The following is a 12726-nucleotide window of genomic DNA, read 5'->3' as shown; positions in this document are numbered from 1 at the left end:
AGGGGGAGGGTGGGGTGCGGGGGGATGGTACTGTTTCCACCCCAAAACTGCCATGAGGAGGCCCCTTGTACCCACACCTGCAGCCCGGAGTGTCCCCGCCAGGCAGCTTTACTTCGCTAAGTGAGTTGTACTGAGTGCCTGCTCTGAGCCGGGTGCAGCGGAGAAGCAGAGCTCCCGGTGGCCCTCCTGCAGCATAGGCACGCACCGACTCGGGATAGCGGCCAGGACACCGCCCTCAGCCCCGCGCTTCCCAGGCCAGGCCCCGCCAGGAACCAAACCCGTGCCCCGCTGCAGCAAAGCGACATTCGCCCTCAGGAAGTCGGCCCTGCAGGTCTGCGTTGGTTCAAAAGCATCTCACTGTGCCCTCTGCAACCCCCCACTTCCCAGTCATTCTGACTTCACGGCGCCCCCCAGCGCCTGACGGGGGCACTGCACACAGTAGGTGCTCGGTCAAGGGTAATTCCCTCCCTCCTTGCGGTCTGGAGCCTGCAAGTGATGGCTACCTGGGCTCCCCCTGCTGGAGACCGCAGTAACGACCCGAGACCCCATCGTCTCCGAACGCTTATTTTTTTTAACTGCTGGAGACTCTCAGTCCACCCCCACCCCATCTCCGCCTCCTGCCAGTTACCGGGCAGAGGCTACCTGGAAGATCTCATTTTCCCACAACTTTATCCTGAATGCAAACAAAATGAAAAATGCACACATTTACCCAACAAATATTTACTGAGCACTCACTCTAATATTAATCACCACAGCGGACACTGAATACTTACTGCATGGAAGGCATTGTTGGGCTCTTTTACATGTATCAGCTCATTTAATCCTCACAACAACCCTAGCAGGGTGGTATTATCATTATTCCCACTTTGCAGTTGAAAACACCCAGGCCCAAAAAGACGCGGCCAAGCTCTCTCAAAGCGGGGAACAGGCTTTGAACCGGGATGTCTCCGGATCCCTGGCTCCTAACCATTATATTACACCATGGAACGCTATGGCAAAATTAAAAAAAAAAAATATATATATATATATATATATATATAAAAGACATCAGAAGTGGCTTCAAAGCATCCCTTGTTCTCTAATTCACCCTGTGAAATTTTTCCTACGAAGAGAAACAGACACACGTTTTACCTAGAGAGAGATGTTGAGGTTTTCTGGTCATTTTCTCTGTAAGGTTAAAAAAAAAAGTGTGCAAACAACTACCAGTCTGAGGTCCCCACCCCATCACTTCAAAGCTGTACTTCCTTCCAGAATAGAAGAGAATGAGGCTCCATAAGACTCAGTGGACTGTTCTTCACTCCTAAGAAGTCAGAAGCATGAAGAAGCCTAACCTACCTCTTTTGGACACTCCTCCCACCCCACCCCAGCAAAATGAATTCATCACACTCTTTATGAGCCTCTCCTTTGTTCCCAGAGACCTTGAATGGGTCCAGCCACTCCCCTCACTAAGAGCCTGGGCGCAGCTTTGGTGGAGGTGATAAGTGCCATGGTAAAGGTACACTGTGCAGAGTGAGTTAGGGTGAGACTACCCACCTTGGGAAGGGGGCCACAGTGAGAAAGCCATGGACCTAGACCAGGAGTACAAGAATTTTAGAATGGAGAGAGCCCTTGGAGACCAGCTAATGAATCACTTATCCAGCTCAAAGACTTGCAAGGTGCAGGGCCAGATGCAGTGGCTCATGCCTATAATCCCTGCAGTTTGAGATGCTGAGGCAGGCAGATCACTTGAGGCCAGGAGTTCAAGACCAGCCTGGCCAACGTGGCAAAACCCCATCTCTACTAAAAAATACAAAAATTAGCCAGGTGTGGTGGCACACACCTGTAATCCCAGGTACTTGGGAGGCTGAGGCACAAGAATTGTTTGAACCTGGGAGGCAGAGGTTGCAGTGAGCCGAGATCATGCCACTGAACTCCATCCTGGGCAATAGAGCAAGACTCTGTCTCAAAAAAACAAAAAACAAAAAACAAAAACAAAAACAAAAAAACTTCCAAGGTGCCACAGCTGTGCCTTCAGCACAGGATGTTAAATGATCCACTTCAGTCCCTGATACCAATATTCCATTGTGGAAACTAGAGACCCATTATATCACTTTCCTCTCTTCCTCTCTGCCCCAGCCTTATCCCTGTCCCCTGGCCCAGGCCTATCTATTAACTGTGTGTGTGTAGCTTTCCCATTTAAGACTCTAAGATCCTTTGAAGACAGGCTTGTATGTTACTCATCACTGTATTCCAAGCACTGGGCACAGGGTCTGATAGAGAGTAGGAGCTGAACTAAATAAATGAATTATCCCACAACATCTCTGCCTGGCTATCATGCTGCCCCTATTGGAATCCTCCTAGAGATGAGGCACTCACTATTTCTCCATGGGACTGCATCCCTGTGCGTCAGTTAGCAGGTGAGTTCTCCCTTCTGCAGACTCCCAGACCTAGTTATCACCCTCTGAGCCTTTCCTGAATCCTGAAAAAAGCTACTGATTGTACCAGACAGCCAGACACCTGCCTTCTGTCCTCGGAGCATGGTCCAATCTAGAAAAGGGAGATCTCCTCTCCCCAAAGGGCATAGGAGACCCCCACCTGAGCCCCAGAGAACCCAGCCCACTTGGGGGCTGAGTTCATAGCACAGTGTGTAGCTAAGTGGGGGCTTATCCTCAAAACTCCCTTGCATGTCTGGTAATGAGTGTCTGGGAGAGGCTGGCCAGAAAACATGGAAACACTGTAATGTCATGTTGGTTCTATAGTATTCTCCTGAGTTTTCACATGACAGTGTGAGCCAGAGGATGAGCATGCATCCATGCATGGGTGTGCATGTCAAACTACTTGCACACAGGCTGAGCATGGACCTAGGAATGTGGCCCGAAGCAAGTCTATATCCTGGGGAGGAGGGGTGGTGCACCATAGTGTGCACAGGCTGGCGAATGCCCCCAGAAAAACTGGGGTCTGGATGACCCTAAGGGTGTATGTATGTATATGAGTATGCAGGAGTGTGTGTGTGTTCACAAGCAATCTGAGTGGCTGGCCGTGTGTGTGTGTGTGTGTGTGTGTGTGCACAGATATAAAGACAAACTGCAGTCTGGTTCTGTCTGGGTAACGTGTGTGATGTGTGTATATTTACAAGTATTTCCTAACCTAGTTTAGTGACGTCGTAATCTTGTGGCTGAGCAGGCATGTGTACATGTATGTGTATATATGTGTGTTTACAATGTAATCCTAAGCCTGCACGTGACTGACTAGTGTGACTGTGCGTGTTTGTGTTTTACTTGCACATTCCAGCCTGTTTCCGTACCCCAAGACCCCGTAGAATATGAAGGTCCTCTGAGGAGCCCAGCACATCCTGAGGCTGGCTGAGCGCTAGGTGGAGTATGTATAGGTGACTGGTGTTTACCAGCAACCTTGACCAGCCACCAGCCTTTGTCTGGTGCCCACTTCCCATGGCCCCTAAATTCCTCACCCTGGTAGGACCCTGGCCGTCCTTGCTCTGGACTGCCTTCCCCAAGGAGTCCCTTTAACTCACAGCCCCTTTCCTGGCCAGGGGGCTGGGAGTTGGGGGATATTCATCTCGGGGAGTTTTTGTTCTGCCTCATGAAAAGCCTCAATGGCTGGGAATACCATTCTAATTACGGGGAAGCCCAGCTTATGTGGGGGACACAAAGGGCTGTGGTCTCATAGCAGCTCCTTCCATCCGTCAAATAAGGCTGTCTAATGACGGGGTGAGAGCGGTGAATGCCTAAAACAAACTCGAAAAGGAGGGAAAATAAAGCCGCCGGGGGCTTAAAATATATTAAATTACCCTGATTAGGAGCCGTGGCTTTGCAGGCACTAGCTGGAGAGGCTGGGGAGGCTGTGAGTCCCGCTATTCACGTCAGGGGGGAAGAGGGGTCAGTAGGTCGGGGGCGGGGAGTGTTCACAGAGCCCTGGCCCATTCTCATGCTAACACCAGGGACACACTGCAGGCTTAGTGGGCTGGAAAATAGAAATGAATTTGCCATAATCCTCCTTCTTCCCTCGTTCTCTCTCTCTCTCTCTCTCTCTCTCTCTCTCCCTCTCTCCCCCCCCCCCCCCCTCTGCAGCCCAGGAGAAGCTTTGCCTAATCACAGCCCGTTAGAGCCTGCTGGGCATTGGGGCAGAGCCACACCCCAGAGCCTGTGTCCCTCAGCCCTCTCATCCCCTTGCCCCTTTCTGTGGGGTACAGAATGAGAATGGGCTCCAGGGCACACGTGAAGGAGCAGTAAAGGCAGGCGGTGGGGTTCCAGTGGTTGGGGAGTGCCAGGCCCTTTTCCAGTGTACAATTATTTACAATCCACAATTACCCCTTTAAGCACATGTACACAATTCACAGACACAAATATCCCTTTCCTCTTCTACACACACCTCCTCACAACACATCCCTTCACAAACACACACTTAGATAGGCACAAATACATCTGTACACAATTTGTTCCTTCAAGGGCAAATACACATCTACTCCTTCAAGGGCAAATACACACAAATACACACAGGCACCCAGGGAGCTCTTTACAGGCGCCTACGCATGGAGACATAGCCCTTCTCAGATGGCCATAGGCTGCCTCCAACACACACATGCACCAACACGTGCACCAACACATATGTGCGTACCCATGCAGACCCCTGCACACCCCTTCAGGCATACCTCCAGAACCACGACCTAGTACAACTGTAATGTTTCACAGCGGAGGAAACTGAGGCTCAGAGGACAGCGGAGGGGCCGCCCTTCCCCAGCGCTAGTTAAGTCAGCCCTGTTTCTAAGTGCTGCAGGACCTTGGATAAGTCGCTGCCCTCTCAGGGCCTCAGTTTCCTGCTATTAAAGAGGGTGTTCGGACTAACGTTCTAGAAAACCCTTCCAGCTCAGAAATTGGTTGGAGCCAGTCTCAGGGACTATCTCTTGTGTCCCTCCCCTGCCTCTGCACACTCAGGTGGATGTCCACGCCTCCACGGTGCACACAGTGAATCCCTCCTGTGTTCGCACGGTTACAAACTAGAGGGTCCGTTGGGGAGTCCCTTACCCACACCCTCGCAGGTCCCGCTGTAAGTGGCTCCGCCGTCCCGCCCGCCCACCGTCAGCTGCGCGCTCCTTCCTGTGATTTTGTCCGTGCGACTATCCCGGTTTGGGATGTGAGGGTGCCAGGTGTGGCTCTGAACCACCAAGCCCCCAGTGTGGCGCCAGGGACCCGGGAGAGGCGGCCGAACGTGCTCCTCTCGGGCCCCCGGCGCCCTCTGTCGGCGGATCTGGAACAGGAGCGCCCGGAGGAGGCCCGACGCGTGCACGTGACCCTGCGACCTGACCCCGGGAGTCTGCACAATGAAACCTGCGCCCGCTAGTTCTCGGCTTGGCCATGGGGAGCCAGGGATCCACAAGCCAGACTGGAACAGAGACCACCAGAGTGAACTGAACAGAGGGAGCGTGGGAAGCGCAAGACCGGCCCCGCCACCCCCTTCCCCCCGTGGCCCCTAGGAACACCCCTACCTGCCAGCGACCCACAGACAGCAAGCGCGCGCGGGGGTATGGAGGGCACCCAGGCCACAGCGGGCACACCAGGGCCGGCTGCCTGCTGCTAGCGAACCTGAGCCCATTGGCCTCAGCGTTTCCATCCGTGATGTGGCAGCCAAAGTGTGCCAGGGAGAAGCCCCGGGAAGTTCAGGAACCTACCTCCCACCCACCCCAGTCAGAGAAGGCAAGGACCCGCGAGCCCCCACTAGATAGCCCACAAGGGCACCCGGGTCAGCCGAGGCTGCTGCTGCCCCTCTTTCCTGGAAGGCAGCGCCAAGGCTGAGCTAAGCTGCTTGCTGAAAGTCGGTCGGGATAAAACCTCGAACTGCAGTGGGGAAGCTGGTGCAACCGAGATCCTTCTAGCCTGGGCATCAAGACGCTCTAAGTGGTGATCTAACGTCATAGGAGTTGAGCAGGGTCCTGGGGAACCAAAAGCCACCAGTTTTAAGATGGACGCTCTGGTGTAGGCTAGATTGTTTCAAGGAACCCAGGGGTTTCAGTAGCCGACATGAGAGGGGGACCACAGATCCCTCCCTAACCCCTCCAAGGGGTCCGAGGCTTGCACATGATGACTATCCAGGGGTCACAACTACTCCCAAGGAGGGATGTGACAGCCCAAATCTCAGGCTCTGGCATTTGGTGCTCCATCCTTGCCCCTGCGGACACGCTGCTCCCTACCTGGTCTCAGGTTTGCTGGGCCCTCACTGGAGCTGTCTTTTTGGGGTTTATCTAGGTGGAACCCCACGTGCCTTCTCCCGGCTTCCCAGCTCCGGGTCAGCTTCCTGTACACTGCTGTCATGGGCGGAGGCACTCCCGTGGCCACCCTTTCAAAAGAACCAAGATGAAGGAGGGTGATTAGTGAGGCTGGGCTGTAGTGGGGAGATCTGGGGAGGTGGGAGGTTTGAGGACAAGCCACACTATGTGAGAGGGCTGGGCTTATGCTCTTTCCTGCGGCCTGAGTCCAGTCTGGAGGGCCTCGACCCCCAGGGTTTCCGAAACGGCTGTCCCAGGCCTCGGGCCTGGCTGCACCATGCCGGTCGGGGAACCGGCCCTGGGGGAGCCCTGCTCTGCCCTGATTCAATTCCACTTCTCCTTGGCCTTCTGTGGGGGATCTGCTTGGGACCCCAAGGGACGCAAGAATGCGAACGAAGGGCGTGGCCGAGAAGGGTGAAACGAGGGCTCCTAAGAGAGAGGGGGTCGAGTTGAAGCCTTTACCACTTCCACCACGCTCTGCTCCAGCCGTGCTTTGGGGGCCAGTCCCGGGCCCGGAGAGAGCGTGCAGGCGCCCTCTCTTACTTGTCCCCCAAACCTTTCCCGGCCACGCTCACCGCCCATAAATTCCATAAATTTGTGAGGGTGCGCACACACCTACGCCATCAAGGCATTTAACACAAACACACAAGAGCAACGAATTCGAATTCCAGAATTTTCACCAAATAAAATCAAGCTTAACTTGGGGAAGCTCATCCCCTGCACCTGGAAGTGGGGAGACGGCGCAGAAGAAGGCGCTTGTGAGATGCCCTGAGGAGCTGGAGGGAATCCCTACTCCCCACCCTCTCGGCGGCTTCCCGCGGCCGCGACCTGGAGCCCTTGTTCCAGGATTAGGAAGGCTCGGAGCTGACTCCGCGGGGACTAAACGAGCCTGCGTGGGCTGGAGGCAGCCCGAAAGCCACGAAACAGAAATGTCTGGTTTTCCCGCAGGGGTCCGATTTGCAACGGAAAGGCCGGAGATATTGGGAATTTGGAGCCGTTCCTACTTTAAAGCCTACGTCCAGAAGTCACCTTCACCCCACAGTGTCTGCCCTCATGTAAATGGCCCTCCCATCAGTTACCTCCCGTGAATCATAAAGACAAACAAGATCTTGTTATTTTTCTAGAATATTCCAAAAATGAGCGTCTGTGTTTGGAGCGAATTCCGGCGGGGCCGAGCTTGTTTTCTCCGGCAGGATGGCACCGCCAGGGCTCTGGGAGGATCCTCCGGGCCAGGCGCCGGCCTAGTGACGGGCTGGGAGGAGCTGGGGAGGCACAGCCATTGGCGTTTCTGCGTAGAACCGCAGCCCAGGGATCCCGCATCCGACCCCGCAGCAGTCTCGGGTTCTCTGGCGCTTCCGCTCGCCTCTCGAGAACCTAGTCCCCGCGCAGGCCTCCCCAGACCGGAGCCGGGAACACCCTCCAGCACGGTCGCAGGACCCCGAGGGTCCTACCCAGTCGTTAGCAAGAGTCGAGGCTGGATTTTCAGCGGCCGCCTGCGTTCAGTATAAATGGAACGTGCTAGGAAACTCCGATATTCAGCGATTTTCTAAACATCCCGTATCCCTGAAACCCGTGTGGCCACCGCCATGAGTCATGCAAGGACTGGGCGACAGAAGCTCTGAGCTTCTATTTGTAAAACACAAAATAAATCGGGAGAGCTGAATGAAGACAAAGCCATTTTTAAACGTTCGATTGGTGAGATCTCCCCCACTTAGCAAACGCTTTCATTTTCAGAGCTGCCTGTGGCCTTACGCAGGTTCAGAAAATCGATTGTATTCCTGGGTGAATTCCACCTAGGGAACCGAGTCCTGGGAATGCGCGCCCATGTACACAGAAAGTCCACATTTTAGAAGGAATGTATGAGTGAAAAAGAAGCGAGTATTCAGGACGCAAATGAGTTTGTAAATTTACTGTCTTGCCTTTGTGGGGATCTTCAAATTGTTTACCCTGCTTTTATTCCCTCCGTGGTGCTGCCACGGGTGCGCGGGCTGAGCAGGCCGCCCTTCTCCCCACTTGGAGAACTCTGAAACCTGAAGGCCTCTGCCGAAAGCTGCTGTTCGGCTCATCCGGGTTCCCAGAGGAACCACTTTTCCTCCTACTAGCCCGGGGATTGCAAAGTATCTGGATCCTTAAATTCTCTATCCCACATGCCCAAGACTTAAGAGCCAGACCCAGATGTGGGGCCCAACTGGGGGAAAGTAGGGGAACCCAGGGTGCAGCTGGGGCCCACCCGACCAATGCTGGCAGGCACCACAGACACCTCGGGCCATCTTTCCAATATTTTGCTCAATGTTTGGGGGACCCAAGGGGCAGCGTGCCCGCATGTTGATGCAAGTGTGACCCCTGTGGCTGGAACGCCGGACAGGGCTTTCCTAAGGCCCTGCATTCCGCGCACTGACTTTTCCTATCAAGGGGAGAGACGCAGGCTATTGACCCAACGGCCTCCTCCTCGCCGCCTATTGTCGCGGCTCAATCACGCACTTACCGGAAGAAAAGCGAGTTTATCTTAGCTTGGAGGAGCCTCGTGTTGTGAGTGTGTGTGTGTGTGTGTATGTGTGTGTGTGTGTGTGTGTGTCTCTCAAGGGTGAGGGGAATTCTGCAACCAGAACTGCGCAGATGGGTTGTGGATAGACATTTTCAGAAAAGGGCCAATTTCCCCTTCACAATGAGCGCTAAGTACCTGATAAATGGGGTTGGTGTTTATTCATGAGCAGGTACTTGGAGACGGCGATTAGAACAGCCGCCCGCGCTGCCTCGCCAAGGTACTTAAAGCCGGGCAGGTGCAGCGCGGCGCGCGGCCCCAGCTCACAAAGCCCGCGGCCGCCGTGGAGCGGGGAGGGGCGTGAAAGCTGGTCGCGCCGGGCCCCGAGGGCGCGCTGCGCGCAGGCACCTTAGTCCTTTGTTCCTCACTCGAAGCCAAGGCCACTTCACCAAGGGGCGCCCCGGGAAAACCTCCCCTTTAATTACTAGGAATTTCCCTTCGTCACTCCTCTGGGAGCCCAGCCGGGCAACTATAGGTCTGGCGGCCGCGGAGACTCAGCATGGGTCCAGGCTTGGCGTTTGCATAAATGCTGCCTGTGAGCTGTCTTTTAGCTAACCAGCTAAGTAACTAACTAAAATAGGAAGAAACAGAACCCAGGCCTGGGAACCGCGCGGGCACGCGGCTCTGGTCGCCCCCGCCGCTTAGGCGCCACCTCTGGCCGTGCGGGCAACCTCGGGCTTTCAGGTTTTGTTTCAACTCCAAGGGGAGGTTTTGATTCTCCAAGGGGAGAAAATTGGGGTCTGTCTCTTTCTACAGCTCCCTGGCGCCGAGGTCGTGGGACAAACCCGATCTCGCCCTCAGAGCGGCTGCGGAATCTCTAACAACTCCCAGCTTTTGCTCACGAGAAGCGGCCTCTCCTCGACGCGCGCGGAGAGAGCTCAGCAAACGCCAAGACCTTGGGGGACAGAGCTCAGGATCCTCTGCGCTTGCGGACTGGGAGCGGGCGAAGGGACTCCTGGGGCTGCTCCCGGAAATCTTGTCTGATATACCCCTAGTAGCTCAGGTGCTTGGGGTACATAACGTCCGGAGGTCTTAGGCAATAATGTCTGGCGCACCTTCAGCCCGACTTCTCAGGCCTGACCGGATGCCTCTTAAAAAAAAAAATCTTTTCGAAAAGCAGATCCAGATTTTTCTCCAGTGCAGAAAATCAGAGAGGATAAACCTGTTTCAAACAAGTTAGATTCCCCTTGGGGAGAAAATTCTTTCAGAGTGATAGGAAACAAGGCACAGGGACCTGAAGTCACCCACTGCGAAGAACCCGACGGCTCTCTCGCCCGATGCAGATTGACCAGGAGGCTGTAGATATTAACGTTCATTACAGATTTTCTTGAAACCTTGGGGTTAGAATAAATTATAGATAAAATAATTATGATTCCCTGGGAAATTCGACATCCCGGATGTAAGGGCAAACCGAAAGTGGTAATCCAGGGGCGCCTCGGTAAGGAAAACAGAGGTGGGTCGAGTGCCCACGGCCAGGACCGCGCATCCACCAGCCAGTCCTCTACCGAGCAGGACCAGGGGCCAGATGTGCGGGCGGCCGAGATTTATTAAGACAGCAACTCTTCCTCTCGCACCTTTTGCCAGGACCTGAGTTAGGGTTCCAGGGTGAAGTGTTTTCTCCGGTTACAGCCTGAGTCTCCTGCGCCAAAGAGACTGGTGAGGTGGTTTGCAGGACAGTCTGGCAAGCCGCGGAAGGCCGAGACGCGCGCGCCGCCGCGTTGACAATGCCATGCGAATAGTCTCATTGCACGACGGCCTCGGGTAAACACTACTGAGAGGTTGAGGAGCACTGGCCTGGACGCTGAGCTCCGTATGCCGGAAAGGCATGTAGCCCACAATACCGGGCACAACAAGAAGCCAACGGCATCACCACGCTGGGGTGGACAGAGCGCGGCCTCCCCTATGCCGGCCTCAAGATCATGGCCGGCCCCGGTAGGGGGCCCTGAATTTAGGCTAGAAGTAGAAAATATATTGGAATGGGTGGGGGAGTGGGGGATAAAGATGACGCATCACGAAGCAGTTTTTATATTTTCCATTCCCAAGACCTTTAAGGCACACTCAAGAGATGCAGGTGTGATCAGGAGGGCCACCAGTACTAACACCCACTATTGATTTTCTTCGCATGAAAGATTTAGAATAAATTATAAAAATACAATGAATGTGATTTCTAGGGAAACATATGCCTAGGTATAATCCTTGCAGCCCCCTCCTCACTTCCTTGGGGGGGCTCCCCACCCACCTTTTCCCCCAATCCCAAACCCTAACCCCTCACCCCTCGCTGTAAGTTTGTTTTTTCTCAAATGGAGAAAAGGCTCCCCAAACTGGCAGGAAACCATATCCTACAGAGGCATTTGAGCACATACATTCTGGGCCCGCGTGGGCACCTCCCGCCTTCTGATTTGTGTATTTCACTCTGGCTAAACCCCACTGACCTCCGGTCCCCCTCAGGCAGTCTAGTGAGTTAGGCCATGAGACCTGCCAAGCAGGAGCCCTGGGCAGGCACGGCTGGGTAAATCAGACCAAACGCACCCAAATCTCACTCCAGAACCACCAAGGGTAGAACTCTTTCACCCGTGAAAAATTTTATGTGGTTTTGGGGTGTGTTCAAACAGGAATCTCCAAAGAGTTTTGGTTACTCCAGCTATTATATCACAAATGCCTTATCTTTCTGTTTGGTGATAGAACCTCTATGTCCAGCCAGGAAAGTCAGGAACGTTTCATTAACCTGGCATCCCCGTCATTGCCAGTCCAGTGGCTGATGTAAAGCTCGTGGTACTAATGTCAAATTCTAACCAGAAACCACCAGGCTAGAAGATAGACTCCTTGACTCACAGGGTGTAGTATAGGCTGGCTCTTCCTGAGGCTCACATCCCACCCCAGCTCCCTCCTCACTGCAGCAACCCCCTCCATGGGGTGGGACAGTGGTAACCTTCAAGATGGAGCCTCTGTGGGGAAACTCAGAGGAAACCCACCCCTGCTCCCTTTCCCCTAATCCTCCATCCTCTCTCTTGGTTTGTGATGAAAGGACTAAGGTTCTCTGACCCAGGACCAAACAAGGCAGTTAAGCATGTGATTGGGTAAGCAGGATCTCCCACCCATCTCACCCTTTGCAAAGCACCTTCACACACAGCATCTCCTATAATCCCCCACTTGCCAGGCCTCCCAAGGAGGCACTGCCAGCTTCCTTCAGGAAATAGAAGCTCAAAGAATGGATCTGGGTTACCTGGAGATCTCCTAGCAAGGAGAGGTAGAGCCAGGATTCCTCCTGGCATTCTGATTCCAAGTCCAGGGTGGTGGTCCTTGACCCTCCCCCAACAATTCCAAGGAGGACGGGGGCATCTTTCAGGCAGCATTGTGGGATAGTATGGGGATCTGACTTGGCACCAAGAGGTGAAGACATTCAATTGAATGCCACTGTCATTGAGTCCCCACTTCTGTGCAAGGTACATACCAAGAGTGGGGAGGGCAACAAATGTGGCTTCCATGGCCCCTGGCTCCGGGATGGAGAAAAGCTCCCTAAATTGGCAGGAAACCATACCCTACCAAGGACATGCCCAGAGCATGGGCAGTGCTCCAGAAGGACAAGGACAGTTCTCCAAGGACCAGATATAAGGCCCATTGGCTCTCTAATTGGACACCATGTTACCTCGAGTCCACTAAGGCCTTCAGAAACTATCTGGGACTTCTTTACAGAGTAGGCAGGTGTTTTACTCTGCTGGCAGTAGAAGTGGTTAGGCCCTTGAGGAGGCTCCAGTAAGGTAAGTAGCTCTTCTCCCCAAGACCTTGACATGCAGCCCCAGTGTGAGCTCTGCTAAGAGATCACAATTCTAGTGTCCACTTTGATAATGGTCTCCAGCAAGTCCTTCTCCATCTGCTTGTTTCCTCATCTGCCAAGCGAGGGGGCTTGTAAAAGAAGGTTCCTAAC

The 12726-nt window shown here is 54.0% G+C and overlaps 1 long non-coding RNA gene across 4 annotated transcripts in view; it reads right to left on the bottom strand.

The window, feature by feature from the left end:
• Positions 1 to 12726, bottom strand: part of LOC129050194 (uncharacterized) — a 30538-nt gene that overhangs the window by 13800 nt on the left and 4012 nt on the right. For all 4 annotated transcript variants that reach the window (XR_008513754.1, XR_008513756.1, XR_008513753.1 and 1 more), the window contains exon 2: positions 6185 to 6330. This is a non-coding gene — a long non-coding RNA (uncharacterized LOC129050194). The remainder of the gene's footprint in view (positions 1 to 6184; positions 6331 to 12726) is intronic.

This window comes from Pongo abelii, chromosome 16, assembly GCF_028885655.2.
Source record: "Pongo abelii isolate AG06213 chromosome 16, NHGRI_mPonAbe1-v2.0_pri, whole genome shotgun sequence".
Lineage (NCBI taxonomy): Eukaryota > Metazoa > Chordata > Mammalia > Primates > Hominidae > Pongo > Pongo abelii.
This window is presented reverse-complemented; position numbering and strand designations above follow the sequence as displayed.